The sequence below is a fragment of the Desmodus rotundus genome, chromosome 13 (genome assembly GCF_022682495.2).
Source record: "Desmodus rotundus isolate HL8 chromosome 13, HLdesRot8A.1, whole genome shotgun sequence".
NCBI lineage: Eukaryota > Metazoa > Chordata > Mammalia > Chiroptera > Phyllostomidae > Desmodus > Desmodus rotundus.
In genome coordinates, this window is record NC_071399.1 from 85,991,345 (window position 1) to 86,014,471 (window position 23,127).

General features: G+C 44.1%; 1 protein-coding gene across 1 annotated transcript in view; it reads left to right on the forward strand.

Moving 5' to 3' along the window:
* GPC6 (glypican 6) overlaps window positions 1-23,127 on the forward strand; it is a 1,001,808-nt gene that overhangs the window by 930,186 nt on the left and 48,495 nt on the right. The gene's annotated exons all lie outside the window — the stretch shown is intronic.

The following is a 23,127-nucleotide window of genomic DNA, read 5'->3' on the forward strand; positions in this document are numbered from 1 at the left end:
CTCCCAAGAGGCAGAAAGGAAGCCAAATGTGATTACTCAGCCTCTAAGTTTCCATCATGTGGTGATTCATCAAAGCAACGGAAGGTGCTGCACATTTCTGAACTTAAATACGCCTTCTGACAGGCTCCTTAGCCATGTCGCTTTCACAGAGAAAGAGCCGTACACGGGTGTTCGCAAGGCTACAAGGCAAAGTCCTCAACCACCTGCTGTATCTGCTCCCTTGACCAGGATTGACATCACTGTGTTTGAATAAGTTCAGCCTCATCTTTCCTCTTCTCCTCCTTCCTCTTTGCTGTTATCCTGGGAACTCTACACCCTCTACCTGGGTTCTGCCTAGTAAGGATTTATAAGATCATTTTCAAAGATTGTAAGACAAGCAAAAATTTTTATCTCATTTAAATCCTGTGCTTGGCCACTGAGCAAGTAACCTTGGGCAAGTCAGTTGGTATCTCTGATCACCTCTAATTCAGCATCCTTCAGTGCTGACTGTACATTAAAATCACTTGGGAACTCAGCCCTGGCCATCGTGGCTCAGTCCGTTGGAGCGCCATCCCGTACACTGGAAGGTCACAGGTTCAATCCTTGGTCAGGGCACATGTGGAAGGCAGCCAATTAATGTTTGCCAATCTCTCACATTGATGTCTTTCTCTCCTCTTCTCTCTCTCCCCTTCCTCCTTCTTCTCTCTCTCTGGAATCAATGAATATGTCCTTGGGTGAGGATTCAAAACTAAAACAATAAAATTACCTGGGAACTTTAATAAGCACTGATGTTTGGGCTCTGTCCCCAGAACTGCTGACCCATTTGGCTTGGGGCTGGCCCAGGCCACAGTATCGGACACTCTCCCCAGGGTTTTCCAACGTATAGCCGACATCGCCAATCACTGCTTAGACCCTGTCCTTCAAAATGAGGTTCTGAGACCAGGAGCATCAGCATTACCTGGACGGCAGTTAGAAATGAGGGCCCTCAGGCCTGCCTCCTGCATCGGGATCTGCATTGTCACAAGAACCCAGGTGACTTGAAGGTACCTCATAGTCAGAGAAGCACAACTCTAATCCTGTATCTGCTAAAGGGGGATAATAATATTCACAATGTGCTGAGCTGTGTGCTGCATGTTTTCTTTCCCTTATAATCTCAAAAAGGTGCAGAGGAGAAACTGCCTACATCGGCTTTAAGTCCTTAGCCAGCTTCACAAGGCTGTGGCGTGTGACCCTGTGGGTTTGTTGGTGTGGTGGCTCTCTTGACGTGTTTCTAAGAGGCTGATGGGTGCCATGTGCATGACCATGTGAAATGGTTCTCAAGTTGAATATCACTTTTTGATCTCAGAAATTGGACTTCCTCCCCCCAAATCTGATAAAATCAGCCTCCTTTTGCTACCACATTTTTGTTTGGTTTGGAGGTTGTAAATCAACTCTAGTTGGCAGACTGATTTGAGGAGCAAAAGGAAGTGGCTTTGTAGGATGCGGATGAGTGAAGCAGGCAGACGAGAAGCTGGGTGTGTTGGGCTCAAGCCAATCAGACAAGTTCATGTGTAGGGACGGCCAAGTAGCCCTCAGGCTGTGCCACCTACTTTTGTAAATAAAGTTTTATTGGAACACAGTCCTGTTTATTCATTTAGGTATTGTCTGTGCTGCTTTCTCACCAGTAAGTCACGAGAGGCCATATGGCCTGCAAAGCCCAAAATAATACCTTCTTTGTTCCACAGGTTGGTACGAGCCTTTCACAGAAAAAGTTCACCAGTTCCTGGATAAGAGCAACTACTAAGTGAGGCCACGATTGGGTGTTCTCTGGCCTCCTGGGCCCATCTATGTACTGGGTCAATGGCCTTTAATCCCAAGCAGACAATGAGCTGCTGTTTAGTCACAGCAGGGCCAGGAGGAGGTGTCAGTACAGATCCAACCATATTCTGGGAACAACTTTAAGAGCAAAGAGAGCCTCTTGTTTTTATATGGAGAGCAGCATTTGTCTGTCAAGTTTGTGGAAGTATTGCTTGAGATTCTATCTGAAATGCCTCCTTCAAATGTAACTGTATTTTCCAATAACATCGAGGAAAAGCCTAGCAAGAAAATCCGGAGTTAAACACAGAAGCAGCAGATTTCCAGTGAAGGTGGAAAGAAAGAATCATCACTTAGAAAAAATGAAAGGTAAACATTTGTTATGAGCCTATTTCAAGCAAGAGATTCCTCACACAGGAAAGGTTTCAAGCACTTGCAACACAGATACTAAGCCAATTTTGGATGAAATTAAAGCTTTTCTAAAATGAAAGCATATGATCTTTTTTTCCCTCTTCTGTGGGCTAGGGAAAAGTCAAGACTCACATAAGACTGGGTCTCTGCTCTCAGAGCCCGAGTAATTGATAACTTGCTATCTAGGTAGCAGTAATGCTTTGTGCGATGGGAATTAAAAGAAGGGATAATGGATGGGGTGGGCAGAAAGAATCTCCCCAAACTAGTTCCTTGACACTGGATGCTCCCTTGACTATATATTTCTGGATTTAGTATTTTTTCTCTCGTAATTCTTTTGGGTCCCTTTTCTCATCCTACTTTGACTTTTATTTCTTCCAGTTGGTGCTTCTAAGGTACAGAAGTTGGTCGTGAGGGGGCCTAACATGGTCCATTGATTGGCAGCTGGATTGAACTGAAGCACAGCAATTAGTTGTTGCCTGATTCCATCCAAGTGGTGTTTCTAGATCTGCAATGGGGTAAACAGTGAAAGTTTCAAGTGGTTAACATTTTTCTTAAAAAAAGAGCAAGAGAAAGATACTAGCAGTCTTGGGTCTAACAGATTGTTCAAATTACATTCTTTCTGTTTCACTTTGCAAGTTTTGATCAAAATAGAAGACTTGATGCCTTTGCATAATCTCTCGGCACATAGTTTTGGTTGCCAGTTTTCTTCGCTTTGGCATGGGGCTGGCTCAGCTGCTGTTCTCCAAACTGTGGCTGATTCTGCTTTCAGAGCAGAACTTGAAATGTGTGGCTTAAAGATGGATGATCCCTTGATACAAATGACAATGCCTTTTTGGTCAAATCATTGTAAGAAGTAGATTACTTCTCAAAGCATTTTTTTTCATTCTCTGGAATTTTCTTTTTTTTATTAATAAACAGAATCTGCTTGGTGGTTCTGTCTGAATTGACCAATAGTAAGTGTTGCTCTGAGTGCATTTGGTGTCAGGAGATTGCAAGAGAAGTAACAGATGTGAAGATCTCTGTTTACAAGAAAGACACTTTTCTCCCTGTGAGTTATGAGAGAGGTTAACATTTTTTCTCTGTATGTTTACATAAAGTTTCTGGAAATCATTGTGAGGATTCTGTACATGACAAGAGTTTCTCAAGGGCAATAGATGAGGGATTTGGGGATGAAATTGGTTTGTGCATCAGGAATGGAAAAAGATTCCAGTCTCTTCATATGCTGTATGAATTAATATCTGTATACATTACCCTGTTACTCTAAAGCTGCGACCAGAAGCCTTATGAGTTACTGAAGTTAACTGTGAAATACCCAGAGCCTCTCTGTATTTTTACTATATCTTTCTTCCACTTTATTTCTCTCTTTGAAGTTTAAATAGTCATGGTTTTGACTCTTTTATTTTTTTGTGCCTTAATCTAGATTTTGCATTACACAAAGCCTCATGTGTGAATTTTGCTTAAGATCAGTGCCGTGTAGCATCTCGTCAGCATCCTAGCGTGTAGGCTCTGAGCTCCAAGCCTAGGATTCTGATCAGTCACAGAGAACCGCAGCCTGCACAGTTTGGAGGTTCACTCCCTTGTCTAATGAGAATAGACCCAGTTTTGGAGTCTGGACAGTTCCTGTCCCTTCTCGGTGAACCACAAAAGGAAACCAGTGAAGGGACCTGCAGTTCACTCCTTGTATTCTGGGATCTTCTGACTCATAGTAAATCAAATGTGTAAGGTGTTTTGCAGTTTGCACTGCACCTTAACTGTTCTTCCTTAATCTTTGCAGTAACCCACTGAGTGTGGCATTATCATCTCTGTTTTACTAACTCAGGACACTCAAGTCCATAGAAGCTAAGTAAGCTTCCCTGAGACTTTACAACTAAATAGCCAAGGCAGGATTCCAAGTTGGATTCTCTAACTCTAAATGACATTGCTTGTCCGCTGCATCGTATGGCCCAGGAGTAGCCCAGGAACTGAAGATGGCAAAGCAGAGTCCTAATGTGTGTTTGAGAAATGTGTGCAACCCCAGGGAGAGAGGAAGAGCAAGTGTTTGTCAGGAAAGGAGAATGAGTGTACAGGAAGCAGAAGTAGGGAGGAAAGCCATCTAAAACAAAGAAATCACAACCTTGAGTCAAGTCCCGGATAGAAGAACTCACCCTCTCTCCTATTTCCTAATGCTCCCTACTTTGCCACGATTAAGGCTTGGAAAGGTTTGTTGAAAGTAAAAATATATATACGCTATCTTCTATAGTTTTCTCTGTTTTCCTTTTTTACTTATGAAGGGCAGCAGAGTAAGTGTGTTCTGCTTTGCTGGCCAACGGCGCCTGCCACAACTGCTCAACCCTGGCATTGTGGCCAGGAAGCAGCCAAAGCCACACAGAATCAAATGGGCATGGCTGTGTGTCAGGAAAACTTATTTGCAGACACAGCAACCAGCTGGAGACTTCGGTTTCTGGCCCCTGTCTTAGAACAATGCCTTCCAACCCTCACCTGGATTCATGGCGGCTAATCCAACCAGACATGGGGCAGCTGTGTGGTCACATAACCTGGGGAACTAAGAAATGCCAATGCCCCCACCCCCTCAGCCCTTGTCTATAATAACTGAATCATTCTGCACTGGGATCTAGATGTAAATACGTATGTTTAAAGCTGCCCCTGAAATTCTAGCGTGAAACCAGGATGGAGGGCCACTATCCTAGACTCTAAAACAGTGGTTCTCAAAGAACGGTCCCCGGGAGGGAGAGCACCACCAGCAAAGCCTGGGAACTGGTGAGGAATCGAAGTCTCAAGCCCCACGGCAGCTCTGCTGAATGTAAAACAGAGGGAGTGGGGCCTGGAATCCATGCCTTAACCTTCCTCCAGGAGGTTCCAAAATACGTGTTTGAGAACCACACACATCTAGAGACTAGAAAATAGGCATTCAGCTGCATAGCTCTCACCATAGGGGTAAATCGGGTGTAATGCCCTAGAGCCAGCAGTGGGCCTGGCATCCAAAATCCAGCCTCAAGTCCCCATTCTGCCCTTTCCTACGCCTCTCCGAGGCTGAGAGTGTCCGTCTACAAACCGGGTAATGTAATACTTATACCTGAGCGGTGCTTATGGTGGTTAAGGGATTACATGTATGTGAAGGCAGTGAAGAAGCTGCCGAGCACAGAACACGGGTGAGCATTGACTACTGTGATGAGTTAGAACCCTGAGGTACACTTCCTGCTGTTCATGGGCTCCGTCCAATTCTCAGTCCCAAGGGGTACAGCTAAGTATAATCTAGAAAGTCATCTGATCCTTCCAACATCACGGTGGTTCTACTTTCCGCACTTCAACAGAGCCGTGAAGAGAAGAGAGCAAGGCCAGGGAGAAGTGCCTGTGTAGTCAAGGAGATGAAGAAAGCACTCTCCCGGGAAAGCAAGGGAAAGCAGTTAGAATTCAGCCTACAGTTGCTCAAGGTGCACCAACCCTTGTACGAAGGAGACAAAAAGAACAGTGCATCCTCCCAGGGATATGTTTCCAGCAGTCTAAGCGCCGCAGCGCTCGATCACCTTGACACACCTCACCTGTCAAAAAGGAGTTCTCACGAATGTATTCAAAAATGTCTAGATGCCTTTAGAAAGAACATACATAATTTGTTCCTAAGACAAACTAGGATGCAAACTGTAGTCCTATGGGTTTGACATCTAAGAGAATAAATATTTGACATAAAACACCCCTTAGAACCTCTTTTAGAATATAATGTACCAAGAGAACCAGCATCTTACAAGGTGTGATGAATCCAAGAAACATTTTGGATTTGGGCTATTTTAGAAATGTGTGGGTTTGAACTGACTATTTCTGACATGAAGACCCTTTAGGAATCAAGCATCTTATATATACTCTAGAGTTATTATCTGAACTTTAGGGGAAATATTGATGCCAAAATCAACGTTGTCTGTTAATACCCCCTTGTCTCCTCTTCCTGTCTCACTGCAAGACCCTGCTTTTGCAAATGTGATTCCCCCCCTTTTCTTTTGGTTCATCTGTGGCCTAAAGTGTGAGGCGAGTAGGGTCAGAGAGAAGCTTGCCTATCTTCTTTTGGACAGAGGCCCAGGAAGTGTTATTGAGACATTTTCTCTTACATAGATTACATACTAATCTTTATTAGTAAAATGCCCCGAAAAACCATTTTGCCAGTAGATGCTGGGAGAAGTTGAAGTGGGTTCAGATGCCCAGGACATGCCAGAGCTGCAGGTGTAGCACTGGGAGCCCAGTGAGAGGGGATTACCCGCTGCGTTCCCTTGTAGCCTTGCTGAAATCTCCTAATCCCAGAGGACAACTGCAGGCTGCTTTTCTCAGGGCAACATACTGCCTCGTACATAGATCTGTTGAAATATGAGCCAAGCAGGGTGTGAACTCGCTCACATATGCTGATTTCCAGATGTTCTTTGATTCTCTCGAACACTGATTGCCCCCAAAGAGCATCCTGAGTTGGTGGATGGCAGTAATTACTCATATTTCTTTTTCATGATGAAGGCAATAATTTTGAAGCCCCGTAGTCCTTCTCATGAGCCTATGTCTGGGTCTTGTCTAGGTCATATATTACTTCTTAGTATGAAAACTGCAGAGTCTCACCGGATTGGGCTGTAAAATATCTGCACACTGATGCTGGGTTTTTGATTTGTTGCTCTTCCCAGGATGGAAAGCGTTTCAGAAATCTGAATGGAAGGTTGGCATTTTATACACTGACCTTCTGCAACAGAGAGGTCATGGAATATCTCATTTCTCTGCAACAAAAGTCAGGAAAACAAGGGAAGATGATGTTAACATGTTTTAGGGAAAGTAAAATAAGCCAAAAGCAGTGAACTTGACTTTACAAAGGGAAAAAAATCATTTGTAAAACACGCTTGAAACTAATACTATTATTGCATTCTAATATCTCATTCACTTGACAATTTAAAAAGATAATTAGAATATGAATCAGATTCTTTTGTTTTGTGGGAGGGGATTTTTTTTTTTGCATTCAACACTTTTTTCTATTAGTTTTGGGTGTGCAGCACAGCAGCTAGACATTCATATAGGTTACAGAACGTTCCTTCCAATGATTCAAGTGCCCACCTGGCGCAACAGTTATTACAGTACTGTTAACCATATTCCCCATGCTCCACCTTACATACCTGTGCCTATATTGCAACTGCGACTTAGAACTTAATTTCTTCACCTTTTTCATCCAGTGCCCCAAACCTCCTCCCTCTGGCACCCATCAGTTTGTTCTCTGTATCTGTAACTCTGTTTCTATTTTGTTTGTTCATTTATTTTGTTCTTTAGATTCTACATATAAGTGGAACCATATGGTATTTGTCCTTGCCTGACTTATTTCACTTAGCGTAATACCCTCTAAGTCCATCCATGTTGTCGCAAATGGTAAGATTTCATTCTTTTTATGGCCAAGTAATATTCCATTGTATACATGTGCCACAGCCTTTCTATCCACTCACCTATTGATTGACACTTCAGCTGATTCCATGTGCTGGCTATTGTAAATGTTGCTGACGTGAACATGTGAGCACATGCATTCTTTCTAATTACTGTTTTGGGTTTCTTCAGATATATACTCAGAAGTAGAATTGCTGGGTCGTGAGGCAGTTCCATTTTTAATTTGCAGGGCAAATGCCACACTGTTTTCCATAGCGGCTGCACCAATATGCATCCCCACCAATAGTGCACATGGGTTCCCTTTTCTCCACATTCTCCCCAACATATGCTGTTTGTTGATGTATTGATGAGAACTTTTCTGACAGGTGTGAGGTGATATCTCATTGCAGTTGTGATTGGCATTTGTCTGATAACTAGTTGTTCAGCAATTTTTCACTTATCTATTGGCCATCTGTGTGTCCTCTTTGGAGAAGTGTCTCTTCAGTTCCTCTGCCCACTTTTTAATTGGATTGTTTGTTTTTTGGTGTTGAGTTGTCTAATGACTTTATAAATTTTGTATATTAACCTATTATCAAGTGTATCATTGGTGAACATCAGTGGTTCTTTTGAATGTTTTTATTGGATATCTTGGTTAAATAAAGCTCATAGAGAAATCTCTATACAGGGCAGTCTCCAGCAGTCTTATAGGAGGGAAATAAATGTCTACCATTAGAAAGGGAATACCATGAGGGGAAAAGAATTTCCACATGTCTTTCTACTTCTACCCCGTTCAGAGACAAATTCATGGCCACCTCCCTCCCCATCCCATGACTCTTTGAACTGAAATGTTTCCTCCTCATTTCCTATGAAAAGAAATATGGCAGAATTCCTCAGTTGCATGGTAGAAAGGTAAAAGACCGACCTGCGTTCATATGACCTCTACAAGAAGTGATCTAAATGTGTCAGAGTCGAAATTTTCTCAGAACACACGGTGAGGAGAGGTTAAGTTTTTTGTCTAAATTCACACCTGTTTAGGGGCACAGTGGGTACTTGAACCCGGCTTGGGCAGTAACAGAGATAATGCATTTAATCCATGATATCAATAGCTAATGAGGCATAAATTGGGTAAGACACAGACACCCTCACAACTGGGCTCTGCAAGCATGTGTTCCCACCTTCTTTCCTCTTCTTCCTTCCTGTGCTGTTTGCTATGTCACCACTTTCTCCTGAAGCACCTGGAATTCTGTGACCTTCCACAGCACACAGTCAGTAGGCAGAAAGGTGACTCACATGCATTTAATGCTTTCTGCCCCAATTATTGCCATTGTGCCTTTTTATCTGTTTAGCTATTGTCTCTGCATTGCAATGGATTTATTTTCCTGCTACCATATATTATTGTAATTAAAGTTCTTCATTAGCAATGATCATTTAAAAAAAATAGAGATCATACTTGATGGTTAGTTTTCACTTCGGGGTTAGGGACTTGGGAGATAATCCCAGCATCTCCAAGAAATATTTCTGCTAATCTGCCTCTGAGGGTAGCAGAAACCAGAGAGTTAGAACCTACAGGCAACATGGAATGCAAAAGAGGATAGGGGACTCACTGGTCCAGGAGCAGAATTGACCGAAGCTGCTTGCAGGCACGAACTGTCTGCTCTTCTGACTGTCTGCTTCCTTATTCCGCACACCCGCAGAAATGTATTGTCTCTACCAGGTCAGTCCTATTTTTAGCTACTCTTGCATCTAGGGTTTCCTGGCCATCCATGTCCCGTAGCTTCCAGATGCCCCACATGGCCGTCAAAGAACTCTCTCTAAGACAACACTGTGCTCTAAGAAAGCCATTTGGTGACTGCCAGCCTCTGTTGAGAACTATTGTGTGATTGTGGTCCTTCATGTAATCCACATAACTACTGCAAATTCTACAGATGAGGAAAGAGTCACAGAGTGGCCACAAGAAATTTTCACAAGTTTCAGAAATCCATATAGGAAACCCAGGAAAAATGCCTTGAGGAGAGCCCGACCAGGAATTACTTTCCATATCACACACATCAGGCTGATTTGGGACTGAGTCAGGGTGGGAGATGGCTGAGTTTGGGGGAATGTTTGACCCTCCTATTTAACTGGTTCACCTTCTGCCTTGCCATTTCCCTTAACTTAAGGAGTGAGGTTATGATCTCTGATTTTAAATGAGACATTGTGCTCTACATATTGACTGGGGGAGGGGTAGGGGGGAGGATGCAAATCCTACATCCCACATCAGTTCGTTAAGTGCTGGTACTAAGAGCACAGAGTACAGGGTATCATTTTAGGAGTTTTCCTTCCTAATCGCTCCCTGACACTTGCTGTCATTCACAGATCCTCACAACCTAACTGATCTCTTTGACTACCCCCTGGGAACCTGTAATAGTCAGTCAGAGCCTTGTTAAGGAAAAAATAAGTTGAATGTGAAGATTTTGTGACTGAGGGTCACTGTTTCATTGGACCCCTGAAAACAGGAATGCATAAAAAGAGCTCAGAAGGGTGAAAGAGTGATTCTCTTTGTAGGTCAAAGTAGAGAGATAAAAGTGGGCTGGCGTGTTCGTACTTTTGCTTAAAACTTTCTAAGAAGAAAGATCTATGGAAATTGAAATCTGCATGATCTCTAAGTTTGCAAAGCTAAAAGAGAGAAGCAATAAGAAAATTCTCTCTTCTCCTCAAGGTTGTCGCAACCCAATAGCTGAAAGGTGTCGTAAAGGTAAGAACTGATTAATGGCAACCAAGGAGGATGGGGATGGGCAGTCCAAGAGACCTAAAAGTCACAGCGAGGACAGAATTCAGAACTTTGAGGAAATTGTTTTAATTGTGAAGTATTCACATCCATGCTGCTGGAAAATAATAGGAGTATTGTATTATACTTTTACATATTTTTCCGAGGAAGAGACTCTTACGAATACATTGTATTGCTGCTTTCTCTCAGACTGATTCATGATCCTACAAGATATGTAGATCTGTCTTCCTAGATGTAAAGACCCATGAATTCTTTTTAACTCTAAGTAATGATTGCCACATTAACTCCCTCTTTTGGTTTCTTAGTTTTTACAGTCAAACTTATGTGCCATGATTCAGCAAGTGCTTGTAATGTGACAAATGACCAGCCTAAGTTTTGCTTCTATACCAATTTTCAGAATATAACAGAAAAGCCTTTGCTAGTCATCTGAGTAGGCAGAGCTTTAAAGTGATGTGTCTATGTGGTTAAAACTCCCACACTGTACATGGAATTCACAACTGTTTGGACTTTACTCTTTAAATAAGGGGACTCGTTGCAGATTTTCAGTAGAGTCATGCTCCAGAAAATTCATCTGGCAGAACCTTGAAAGGCTCATTTAAAGATTCTGTTTGTGGCTCAGAGGAGAGACGTACATGAGCCGCTCACATGGGTATAAGGCAGGCAGGGGAGTCGCTGAGCTGGGCAAAGCAAAGACTGAGATGGGAAGCGAGATGCAAAAGGAGTCAATGACAAGGGAATTTTGCTCATGAAGCATCATGGAAACAAGAACAGAAGCATAAACCACAGAAAAAGAAGCAAGCTTTGGGTGGAGGTGAGAGAGATAACAGCTTTGTTAAGAAAGGAGAACACACCTGATTGGTGTGGCTCAGGTGGTTGGAATGTCATCCCATGCCCCAAAAGGCCGCAGGTTCAGTGCCCAGTCGAGGCCCATAAAGGAGGAAGTGGATCAATGTTTCCCTCTCACATCGATCTCTCTCTTTCTCTCTCTCTCTCCCCCCACTTTCCCCACCCTGTTCTCTCTATCAAATTAATAAACATATCCTCAGGTGAGGAATAAATACACCCCCACACATTTCTTTCTTTCTTTAAAGAAATGAGGATATGCTGCAGTTGAGATGGGCCAGAAAGCGTGACATCTGAGCCAGGGCTCTGGAGAAATGCCTGGGCTGCGTTATAGGTGTAGTCTCCAGCCACACACGTACAACTGCATGGAGAGACAGCAGAGGGACAGCATATTAATAGGAGGTCCAAGTAGTATCAACATTTAGTGCCTGAAGTGAGGGCACAAATGCTGCAGGGATGATCAGAGAGAAAGGGGAGACCCAGGAACAGCTGGTGTTAACCTGAAGAAGAGCTGAGTTTCCATGGAGACAAAGAAGAACATGAGAATTGAGAAGCAGGACAGGATGTAATGGCTAGGAGACTGATGTCCAGGGACGTCTACCAGCCTGCTGTCTCCTTTCGTGGAAAACGCCGTTCCAAACCAGGATTTGGCTCACTCCTTTAGAGGGCTTAGGTTCTGAATCTAAGCCTTGGAGTCTCCAAAAGTGACTCGCTCGCACTGAGGCAGCCTATCATTTAACACATCAACCTAGGTCAGGATTACTAACCACCACTGAGCACAGAGCTTGCTTGTTAGCTGTGCAACTCATCCAAACAACATAGCCACCAATTTAAAAAAAAAATCCCAAAGGAGAGTCGTGGAACTAAGTCAAGGTCATTTCATGCCCACAGCTATGTTTCTGCAAATTAATAACCCAAAATTCGAGAGGCATCACACAATTGTTTGACCTTTGGGAGTTCCTCTTTCCTTCAAAAGCTATAAAATTACATTGTGAATACATGTATACACATCACATTAGTGTATAAGTATGTAGGTCACTCTGTATATAGAGCCAAAGAGTGGTTCTATGTAAATAAAAGACTTTTTACAGTGCCATTGTACTTAAACTGAACAACTGGGTAAGATTTTTCCCTTAAGTTTCACTTACAAGTTTTAACAGTTTAACAAATGGAGGGAAAGAAGGCTCTGGTTTCTTTTGGCTCGCAATGAAAAATGAGAAAAGGATTACCAAGTGTGCAAATATTTGCCACATGGGAACATTTACTACATGTCTATAGAAAAGGTTCTAATACACACCCCTTGCTAACATAACTAAGCACTGTTTAAGGAGATGTCTCCAGCCTCATTGTTCATAAATATTCAGAAGACAGTGGAAAAATGCAACACGGATTTATCTAGTATTGTTACCTCTTGCATCCTAGGTAATCATTTGTAAAAAAGGAGAGGAAATCCTTTCCAAAGGCACAGGTTATTATTATTTAATGACTAAATAAAATAATAACTAATATTTATGGAATGCTTATTCTCACCCAGGCCCTTCTGTACTAACAGGTTCTGTGATTATCCCCACTGTGCCGATGAGAAAACTCATTAGAACTCTGAGGCTCAACTCAGCGAGCAGAGTGGTCGTGGCCTGTCCATTTGCTCCTGATGATGCTCTTACTGTGATGTGAGGCTGTTGTCATGCCACAGGATACATCATCAAGATGAATCTTGTTTTTATTGGATTCCATCTGATACCTTTAAACAAAATGGCAGCAGTTTCTTCATTTGAAACTTCATTTTCTTCAAAAGAAAAATGTCTTTTATAATTTGAATGGGTCTCCAGCAATGTGGAAATGGGCGAGGGTTGCGATGATATATGCTTTCTCTGAGTAAGGTCTCAGTTCACAGATTTGCAATTCATGAATGGTGCTAATAGTGAATTAGGACTGACCGTGGAAATCATTTTATGCACGACATTATAAAACTGAGACAAAGGTAAATAAAAATTATCTAATGTACGAAATATCTGGGAGTTAATAGGAAGGCACAGATCATTTGGGGAGAGTTAAAGTGGTCACAGAGCACAATGGTTTTCAAAGCACACGGATCCACCTACATCAGGATCACTTGAACACTGTTCCAGTGCAGACCATTACAGCGCTTCTGAATGGGATGTGACTTTCCAGGTAAACATCCCAGGCGCTAATTCTCACTTAGGTGTGATAGACCGCCCTAAAATATGAGAGCAATCTGAGGAATTTGTCTTTATTTCTTTCCAGTCACTGAATGTATACTTTTTTGTTATTTAATAAATGTATTGTGGATTGTGGGTTGAATTGTGTCTTCAAAACATATACAAGGTGGGGGGAAATATGTTTACAGTTTTTCACATGGAAAATTATACAGTCCTTAATAAATAATTATATAAGAATAAACTCCTTGCAAGTACTCACAACTGTAAACCTCCTTTTGCCCAACCTTGTACTTAAGATATGTGTCTTCAGAAACAGTACGTGGAAGCCCTAACCCCTCTTCCTATGAATGAGGCCTTAATTGGAAGTGAGCACCTTGCAGATGTAGCCAAGTTAAGAAGAGGTCATATGGGAGTGGAGTGAGCCCTAAATCCAACATGATGGTGGACCTCATAATAAGAAGGGGATTTGGACGGAGACAGAGGAAACACACACGGAAGGAGAAGGTCGTTTGAAGACAGGCAGGGGCTGGCATGCACCTACCACTCTAAACCAGGGCATGCCAAGGATTGCTGGCAGCCAGGGAAGCTGGAACAGGGGCCTGGGGCAGACTCTCCCTGCCCACACCTTGACCTTAAACTTCAGGCCTCCAGACTGTGAGGGAATGAATACTGTTGTTTTACATCACCTGGTTCTGGTGCTTAGTTACAGCAGGCCTGGGAAACTCCACCGGCACAAAGCTAAGAATTACGGTGGTGAGGAAGTTCTGTCTCTGTCTATTGATCTCTTTGCCACCCTTCCTACCCTCCCATTCTGGGGTCAGAACCTTTAACAGGGGTCTCGTCTGGCGCCTCAGACTTCCTAGCGCTTGTCCCTGGAGCTGCGTGCGTCTCCAGCCATCCCTGGGAAAGGAGCTGGTTTTGCCTGCCACCCTCCCAGCAGGGGTTCGAGCGATTCATAACTCACTGGACGGCCAATGTCACCCCAAAGTGTGAAGTTTTTAAAAATTAAACTCGAAAACATGTCTGAGAATCCCGTGCCCTGCTAGAACTGATTGCAAGTGGGAAAGGCAGAAAATACAGTAACGCAGAAGTGATCCTTGTCATGTGCGCCAGATTACATTTCCCCGTGGAGCAACGGCACGTCTGTCGCTCGGGGACCATCCACTTAGAGGGCAGGCCAAGTGAAGGTCATTTTGGATTTTATTGATTCTATTGGCTCTGGCATTACTCACAAGGATTTACAGTATTAACCCACCAGGAGAAGCCGTGAACTATAAATGGCTTCCCGTTTGGCAGGGGAGCCTGGCGTTTTATAAGTGACACCAGCTATGGGGTCCCCATCACAACCCTCTAATGAAAACCTACAGCCGCCGCCTCTGGACAAAGGAGCAGAGCCTCGCGCTTCAGGGGGCTGCTCCCTCGGCTGGCTCCGAATCAGCGCGGGGTTATTTGGCTTACTAAGTAGGGTAATCCCTGCGCGGGGAGATACGAAACACCGAGGGAGTAGACGCGCGCAGTTCGTCTGATCTGTCAGCATCCCCCATGACCAAAACTGGGAGTGAGAAAATGAAACTTGAAGAGCATGAAATAGGGAAAATAGAAAAATTAAGAATAGGATTTGATGACTTTGAAGTATTCTCCCGCGTGTTGCAAGCAGTCCAGGGCACAGCAGAGAGCTCTGGGTATGTAGCTGTGGAAGAATACGGGAACGCATGAAATTTGAAGACCTGCTTTTCAATAAAACATGATATTCTTGTTACTTCGATTGGAAATTCAATGGAAGAATGGAACTGAGGACGTTTTAAATCCCGGACAGCGTTCATTGATGGTGTTTTCACAAGCATGTGTGAATGCAGTCCTGAAAACGAGCCAGAGGCAAAAAAGAAAAAAAAAGTCAGCCATATCCATTCCGTCTTCATTTGAAATTTTGAATTTTTTGGTCATTACAGAGTTTTTGTGTTCATTCTGAATGTTTTTAAAATATTGCATGAAAATATTATGACTTTGAATGCTGAGTTTTCAGGGGCTCCCCCCTCAAATTTTGCACCCAAAGCAAGTCCCTCATTTGCCTGCCCTTGGCGCAGCTCTGTGTGAGCCTTACAGAAATCTGAGATGTGTTTTCTTAAGAGGAGGATGTGCACATTCAGGTTTTTCATTCACAGTGAATTTTGATGTGAAAATCCTTCGAACCAGGGGAGCAGTCTTGCTGTGAACTTGAAATGAACGAGAATCTCTGTGAAACGGTCTTGGCATCACGAGGGGAATGGTTTTCAATTCACATGCTTTCCTCTCCTCGGAATCTTTGAATTGAAGAGTTTGCTGCGGTTATTAATGTGGGTTTGCCGGTTCGTGTGCACAAAATCATCCAAAAATGTCACGGCTCTGATAATTAGGCTCTCCGTGACCGCCCATGGCCCTAAAATGAGTCAGGGCCATTTCTGTGGAGAATATCAGAGCATGAAGCTAAATTTCTTCCCAGGAATGATCTAGTTCCCACTAGCACAGAGCATTTTTTTTAGTGTTCAGTCATGTATAGTGTCTGGAACTGTCACTTAACCCTTTCTTTGTCTGTTCTGGCTCTGGTATGCAAGCGCATCTCCCTGAGAACAAGAACCAGAATTCTGCTTTTGGAAAGCATTTGATATAACAGAAGCGCATGGTACACATTCTATAATTCCAGCTTAATTCATGAGTTAACTGTAGAGTCCTCCACTTTAGTTTCTCTTTTGCTCAATTACATTTGTTCCCATTTTATTCTAAACTCTCAGAACTTTCCAAGGAATTTCCGTATTTGGAAAATGTAGGTTCCTAGCAGTCAAGCACGGCTGGACTATGAAGTTGAAATATTCTTAAATCAGTACTACATTTACAAAGAAATTGTATCAACTGGTCTCTAGTTATAGAATGTCAAGTGTCTCAAGTAAATGCTAGAATTCCATCTGTTCCTGAATTTAGAATCTGCTAGTGAAAAGCATTTGGTAGAATTATTCCAACTGTGTTGTCCTTTCAAGACTGAGAAAACCCCCTTCAGGTCAATCTTTTCCTTCGTAGCCTGACACCAAAGAAGGTTCTTTTTCCTAATAATATCTGCTTCAAGGCTGTGCTCCCTACTCTACGAAAGCTGAAATCGAGAAATCTGATTCTGTGGGCGAGAAAGCAATTCATACTTGCTTTGCAAAGGAATGTAAATAGCCAGCTCCCTCTGTGTACTGGGAACGTGATTCCATTTGCCAAAACATCACGGATGCACTGCAAGGAGCATCCTGCTGGTTTATTTAGGGCTGTCTCACTTGGAGAGAGCAGGCCCTTCGTGGAGTTCTTGTCCTTATCTAAAAGGGACACGGTGCCACCTACGTGCTCAGTGAGAAGCACACGTGTCTAATTAAGTTTGCTGTGCATTTAGACGGACCCATCTCTGGAGATCAAGAGGGGCAAGTCTAGGAGAGCTATCCGATTGTCTTGAGAACATCAACCTGTCAAAACTGGCTCCCAGCTGCGTGTGACAGGTGGTGGTTATCATTACTTCGCTGACAGGCACTGCGTCAACGTCCCAGGGCTGTCATAACAAACTGCTACAAACCGGGTGGTTTAAAACAACAGAAATGTGTTGATTCACAGACCTGGAGGCTACAGGTCTGAAATCAAGTTGCGGGCAGAGCCACGCCCCCTCTGAAGGCTCTAGGAGAGACTGTGAACCATGCCTTTCTCGCAGCTCCTAGCCTTGCCAGCCAGCCTCAGAACTCCTCAGCTTACAGCACTTCGATCTCTACCTCCACTGTCACGTGGCATTCTCTGCCCTGGGTGTCTCTCGTCTCTTTTTATAGAAGGACACCAGTCATGTTGGGTTAAGAGCCCACCCTACTCCAGTAGGACCCCATCTCACCTAATGGCATCTGCAAAGGCTCGGTTTCAAAACAAGACCACATACTGAGTTCCCAAGGGATCGGGGCTACTCTAACCTCACTTTCTAAAGAACACGGTTCAGCCCATAGCAAGTGCTTATGAATGCGCAAGCTGTTGGGGGCAGGAGGCGGGCTAGGCCTTTAGCTCACCACACACTGAGTGTTGCACTGTGTAAGCGTTCTCCGATAAAAATCAGCATCTGGATTTGTGTCATCCCACTCGTATAAATGGAGGTTCTGAAGCGTCACTGCTAACAAGAATAGTGCAGCAAATGCGTCAGCGATCGGTGTGAGAGGTAGGACATGGGTGGAGAGGGGGGCATGCATTAGAGAGAGTGAAGGAGAGAGGAGAAGGCTAAGGATGAAAACACAAACGAAGAGAGCTTCGGCTTGCACTAGGAAATAAGTGGTGTCGGCCGCTGGGGAAAGAACCATAAACTTCGTGTCCTGCTGCCCCACAGCCTCCGCTTTCATCGACTTCGTTATTCCTCATGTCAGCTTCCTTACCCAGAGCGTGATGCTGACAGAGGTGAACAAAGATACGCATAATGAGCATAATTTTCCTTTTTTCCTCTTGAATACCCAATTTGTTTGCATTGCGTTTTGTTATTGTAGGTGAGCTCCAAGACCTGGAGGCTGGGGTTATATTTGAGCATTTCCCAGGCACGAGAGAAGAGATCCCCAACGCTACCCCTGAGCTTCTGTGAGGATCATAGTCCCCTTTTCTTCCCAGACACATAGCGGCCTCTTGGGAGTGTGACTGTTTTTTGATTGGGAATAAATTAAGTGACAAGGGCCAAAGCCTTTGAAACTACATGTAAGAGAGATTAAAATGGAACAACTGTACAGAAAGCTTCCCTAGTTTTCAAATATAACTTCTCAGTATTATGCGCTTTGATGGAGTAGGACATTCTTGACAGAGAGATTTCAGGTAGGTCAGCATAATTTGCTCTCGGAAGTTAGCCAGCTAACTACCATGGCTAACAATTGCATACGAAACTAGAAAGTTAAATTTTCCTTTGCGGTAATAACCAATTCGCTAGATGTTTAAATCACCTATAGACATAAGTTGACTTGACATCATCTTATAAAACTATAATAGTAACTTATGAATATGAATGAGGTGAGAACGGGACAGTGAATTGGAAAGTAAGATTGTTTCTGCATTGTCATTTTATTTTCTCTATGATTTATTAAGAAGTGATGAAAAACCATCTTGTTATCAAACTTACTACATGAAGATATTTGAAGGGGGACTACATATTTAACTAAATGAAAGAAAGCAAAAGAAAAAGCTACAGTGGAAATATATTCTCTAATATAGCTGTATGTTGTTATTTAATCATATCGGGGTTGGTTTGGGGAAGACCTAAAGAGGACCATTAGACAGGTTCCATTGTTCACCAAAGAGGAAGAGGGCCCAGCTTGGGAGAAGTGGGGGTTGTGAGAAGTAGGCAGACATCACCCTCTCGCATTAGCCACCCTGCCTGCCGTGGTCATGTGCAGCCGTCCCCCAATGCCAGCCATCGCCAGGTGCCACGAAGGGTATCCACCATCATGAACCGCAGCCCAGTGTTAGACATTTTTCTGAGTTGTATCATCCCTTCTGCCTCCCTGGTGGGTTCACAGCTGCCTTTTACCCTAGTAGGCTCTCAGGACTCCCCCGCTCTTCTACCAAAGTGACCTTCCTTCCTAAAGGAGCACAGTATGTGCGTTCCCCATCCGTCCTCATTCCCTCCTCCCATGTGACACACCCCACGACACAAACCCTCCACTCCGATTAGCACAGTCTGGGCCAGCACTTCTCCAGCTTTAGAGTTTTCCCACGTCACCTCGGGGTCTTGCTGAAGTGCAGGTTCTAGTGCAGGAAGCTGGGGTGAGAGCCAAGATGTTGCATTTCTGACAAGCAGCTGGATGAGGTCTCTGCTGCTAGTTCCATGGAGTAGCAAGGATCCTATGAACAATGGATTTGTTCGTACACTTCTTTCAAGCTGGAATAGCTTCCCCTTTCTTTCTCCCTAGGATCTTTATAGTCGTCCTGCAAAGCCCTGCTTTCATACCTATTTAATTCTTAAAATAGCCTAGGCTAGGACTGAGACATCACCAAGCCTTCCCTCCCGTGAGTTCTTATACACAGAGTGCATGCACCAGCTGTCTGGCATCCAGCTTCTGCTAATTTTATCGTGAGCTCCCTTTTCATGTACACACCCAGAATTCCCAATTAGATGTCCCTTCGAGGACAGTCTCCACGTGTCTACTGTTGGCCTCTCTCTTACACCTCAGAACTGTAATTCCGACTTCCTACTGCCTTCTTGGAACTCCAAACTCAACATGAGGAAAACCCCACTTTCCCCTTCTGAAAACATACTCAGCCAACTGGCGTGCTTTCTCAGAGAATTGTATTTATTTATTCAACAAATACTTGTTTATTCAACATAGATTTGTGCCTACTGTGGGCCAGGCACAAGAAACACGCTGGTGAGTGGCACAGGCACGCGTCCTCGGGATGTTGGCCCGAAGCCCTGAGGACCCAAGGGTCTCAACCACCCATAACGGAAAGGGTCACCTTCTTGGAGGCTCAGTGACCTGAGATGGAAATCACAGGGTCATCTTTGATTCTTTTTTCTAACTCACCACCCATATCATCCAATTTCTGATAAAGTTCTACCCCTGAAAGGCACAATATGCCTCTCCCTTCCATTCCTCTCACCACTGGCCTAGCAATGTTCTCACCTTCTCAGCTTTGCGGGTGGCACTTCTCTCCCTATGCCCAACCGACCCTCCTGATTTCAGCCTCTTTATCACCAGCCCTGCATTTGTCATTGTCCTGGGATGTCCCTCTCACCGCGGCAGTTTCAAACTCACAAAGACAGAGGCCTTCGCATTGCCGATGAAATGAGAGCCCAACTTCACAGCATTGTCTAACACCCTTGGAGCCTACTCTGCACTCCCTGTGCCAGCTCCCTCTCCCCATACACTGCCCTCTGTCTCACTGGTGCCAGAGCAAAGGTGCTGGTGTCCCAATGGCCCTGCTCTTTAAACACTTCTTGTCCTCACTCAGCCTAGAAGACCTTTCACCTAATTCTCCTACTGGCAAAATATGACCCCACTTCATGGTTTGGCTCAAAGGCAGCCTCATCCAAGAAACACTCCTTGGTCATAAGTAAGCATTTCCACAGAATTTCATTTTTACTTGTGTTACCTAATATCTGTCACACAGTCTTGGATGATTATTACTGGTATATCCGTCTTTCTTTGCCTGCACTAGATTTTAAGATTCTATTTATCCAGCTACCCAGTGCCTAATAAAATTCCCTGATAGTCAAGAGAAGAAATGTCTCAACAATTTGAGTTTGTTGACAGGGATGCTGAGATTATAATTTTTTTATGTCCTCAGTACTAAATACCAAGCCTGACACCTAGAAAATGCACACACACGTAAAGAATCGTAAACATTTTCTCTTCAGCATGTTTGAAATATGCCTCTTACAAGCTGATGAGTGAGTCTGATGTGTGAACCTATTGGTCTTCACCTTCAGACCCTACTGCTGGAGCAGGGTTTTCCAATCTCGGCCATAGAACAGAACTGCCTGGGCAGTTTGGACAAACCCCAATATTTAGGCTGTGCCTGGTTGGACTAATTTCATCATAATCTCCATGGTCCAGATCCAGGCATCAATCTGTTTAAACCTCCCCAGATAAGCCTGATAGGCAGCCAAAAGTGAGAACGACTGTGCTAGGGAAGAGCTCAGTTCCAGGCCCCATCTTAGGAATCAACAGAACAGCAGCCACAGCGCACGGGGCAATTTGACGGAAATTTATCTGACCCCAAACATCTTTATCGTGGTTCCCACTGTGAGCCAACAAAATTCTCCTTTGAATTACAGCATTATCTGCAGAAGGCATTATTAAAATAATTATGTGCTATATACATATCATTGCTATACTACATATAATATAGTATTTATATATATACGAGGTCTGTATGGAAAAAGTCTAGCCATTATCAATATAACAAGAGCAGCTTGCACGACATCGAGGTAACCCAGCAGCCAAGGAGAGTGGACTGGAATGCACATGTGTGAATAATGACAACTTCATGTACTAGTCAGTGGAGGTGGTATATGCCACTGAGTGAGCGTGTGTACTGTGTGGCCATTGAATTCAAAATGACTGAGCAAGTAGAGCAATGAATCTGCATCAGATTTTGTGTTAAGGTTGAACATTCCTCTGTGGAAACTACTCAGGAGATTCAGAAGGCCGCAGTTATGGGCACCTGGTGATTGGCAGCTTCATCACGACAATGTGCCTGCTCATGCATCATGTCTCACGTGGAGTTTTTTGGAGAAATATCAATCACCCAGGTGACTCAGCCCCCTACAGCCCTGATTTGGAGCCCTGCAACTTCTGGCTTTTCCCAAAACTAAAATCACCTTTGAAAGGGAAGAGATTTCAGACCATTGATGAGATTCAGGAAAATACAATGTGGCAGATTGGGAGAACTGTGTGAGGCCCCAAAGTGCCTACTTTGAAGGGGGCTGAGGCATCATTGTCTTATGTACACTGGTTCTTGTATTTTGTATCTTCTTCAATAAATGTCTCTATTTTTCATAGTACATGGCTGGATACCTTCCAGGCAGACCATTTTATGTGTGTGTGTGTGTGTGTGTGTGTGTGTGTGTGTGTATGTTCCCTGGAAGGCATAATCCATAACCCTTTAGCTATGTACAGAATGAAAAACAAACCCATTTTGTGGAAGGTATGGGCCGGGAAGGAAGGCTGGGGCACAGAGGCTGCCCTGGGGCATCACAGCAGGCAGCTCTGGGAAGCTGGAGGGCACAGGGGAGATGTCAGATCTCTCAGTAAAAGGTGAGGGTACAGCAGAGAGGGGCCCAGGAAAGAAACAGGCCATGCAGGAGGGCTTCCACCTACAAACGTGGCCTTGCCAGGTTGGCCAATGATGACCCTGCCCTATGTCCCTGAGTGTGGTGGATTGTGATTTTTAAAAGTGAATTTCTGTGTAGGGGAGAGGAAAAATTTTAGGTGCATGGGTGAGCAACTGCCCAGCACCTGCGGGAGTTAAGTCTCAGCACTCCTGTCCTTCCTGAGCTCTGGAAGCAATGGCAGAACAAGTCCTACATGAAAGGGTTAACACCATCCCGTCAAAGCCAAAAGACACCAAGGAGAAGGATCCCAGTACAAATTAAACATCATGGCAAAGAGCATGTATATGTGGCAAGCTTTCTCCCAAGCACCACCGAGGGACAGAGAACCATAGGGATGGCTCCAAACACTCCTGCCCAATGAGAATTGCTGAAAGTAAAATACACCTAGTGTGGGTCTCCATGAAGTGATCATTTGTAAAGCTGCCCCTTTCTGTGCTGGCACTGAAATAGACTGGTTTCCGGGTGCACCGGAGCCTTGGGTAAAGAAACAAAGCTATAGGAGAGAACTTCAGTGATGGAAGGCTCTGGAGAGATAAGGGGACACTTCCAGGCCTCTGACTGCACCTCAGGTGCACTCAAGCACATCCTTCCCAGAAAAACCCACTTCCTTCTCCTTATGAACTAGGTCGAACAGCAATCATCCTGTGCCTTGAGTGGACAGATCTTCCTGACTGCCATCTCTGAAGGCGTGCAAATCTGTGGCTGTGCCAGGGATCTGGTCTCCCCTCTGTGACCCTAACCTACCACTCGAACTCCATCTCTGAAGGCGTGCAAATCTGTGGCTGTGCCAGGGATCTGGTACCCCTCTGTGACCCTAACCTACCACTCGAACTCCCTCTGTCTTGCATTGAGCAAATTAACTAGACATGTAATGGAAAGACGCTGTTACTTAAGGGAATCGGATCCTGGTAGCACATCCTCCTGAATTTCTCTGA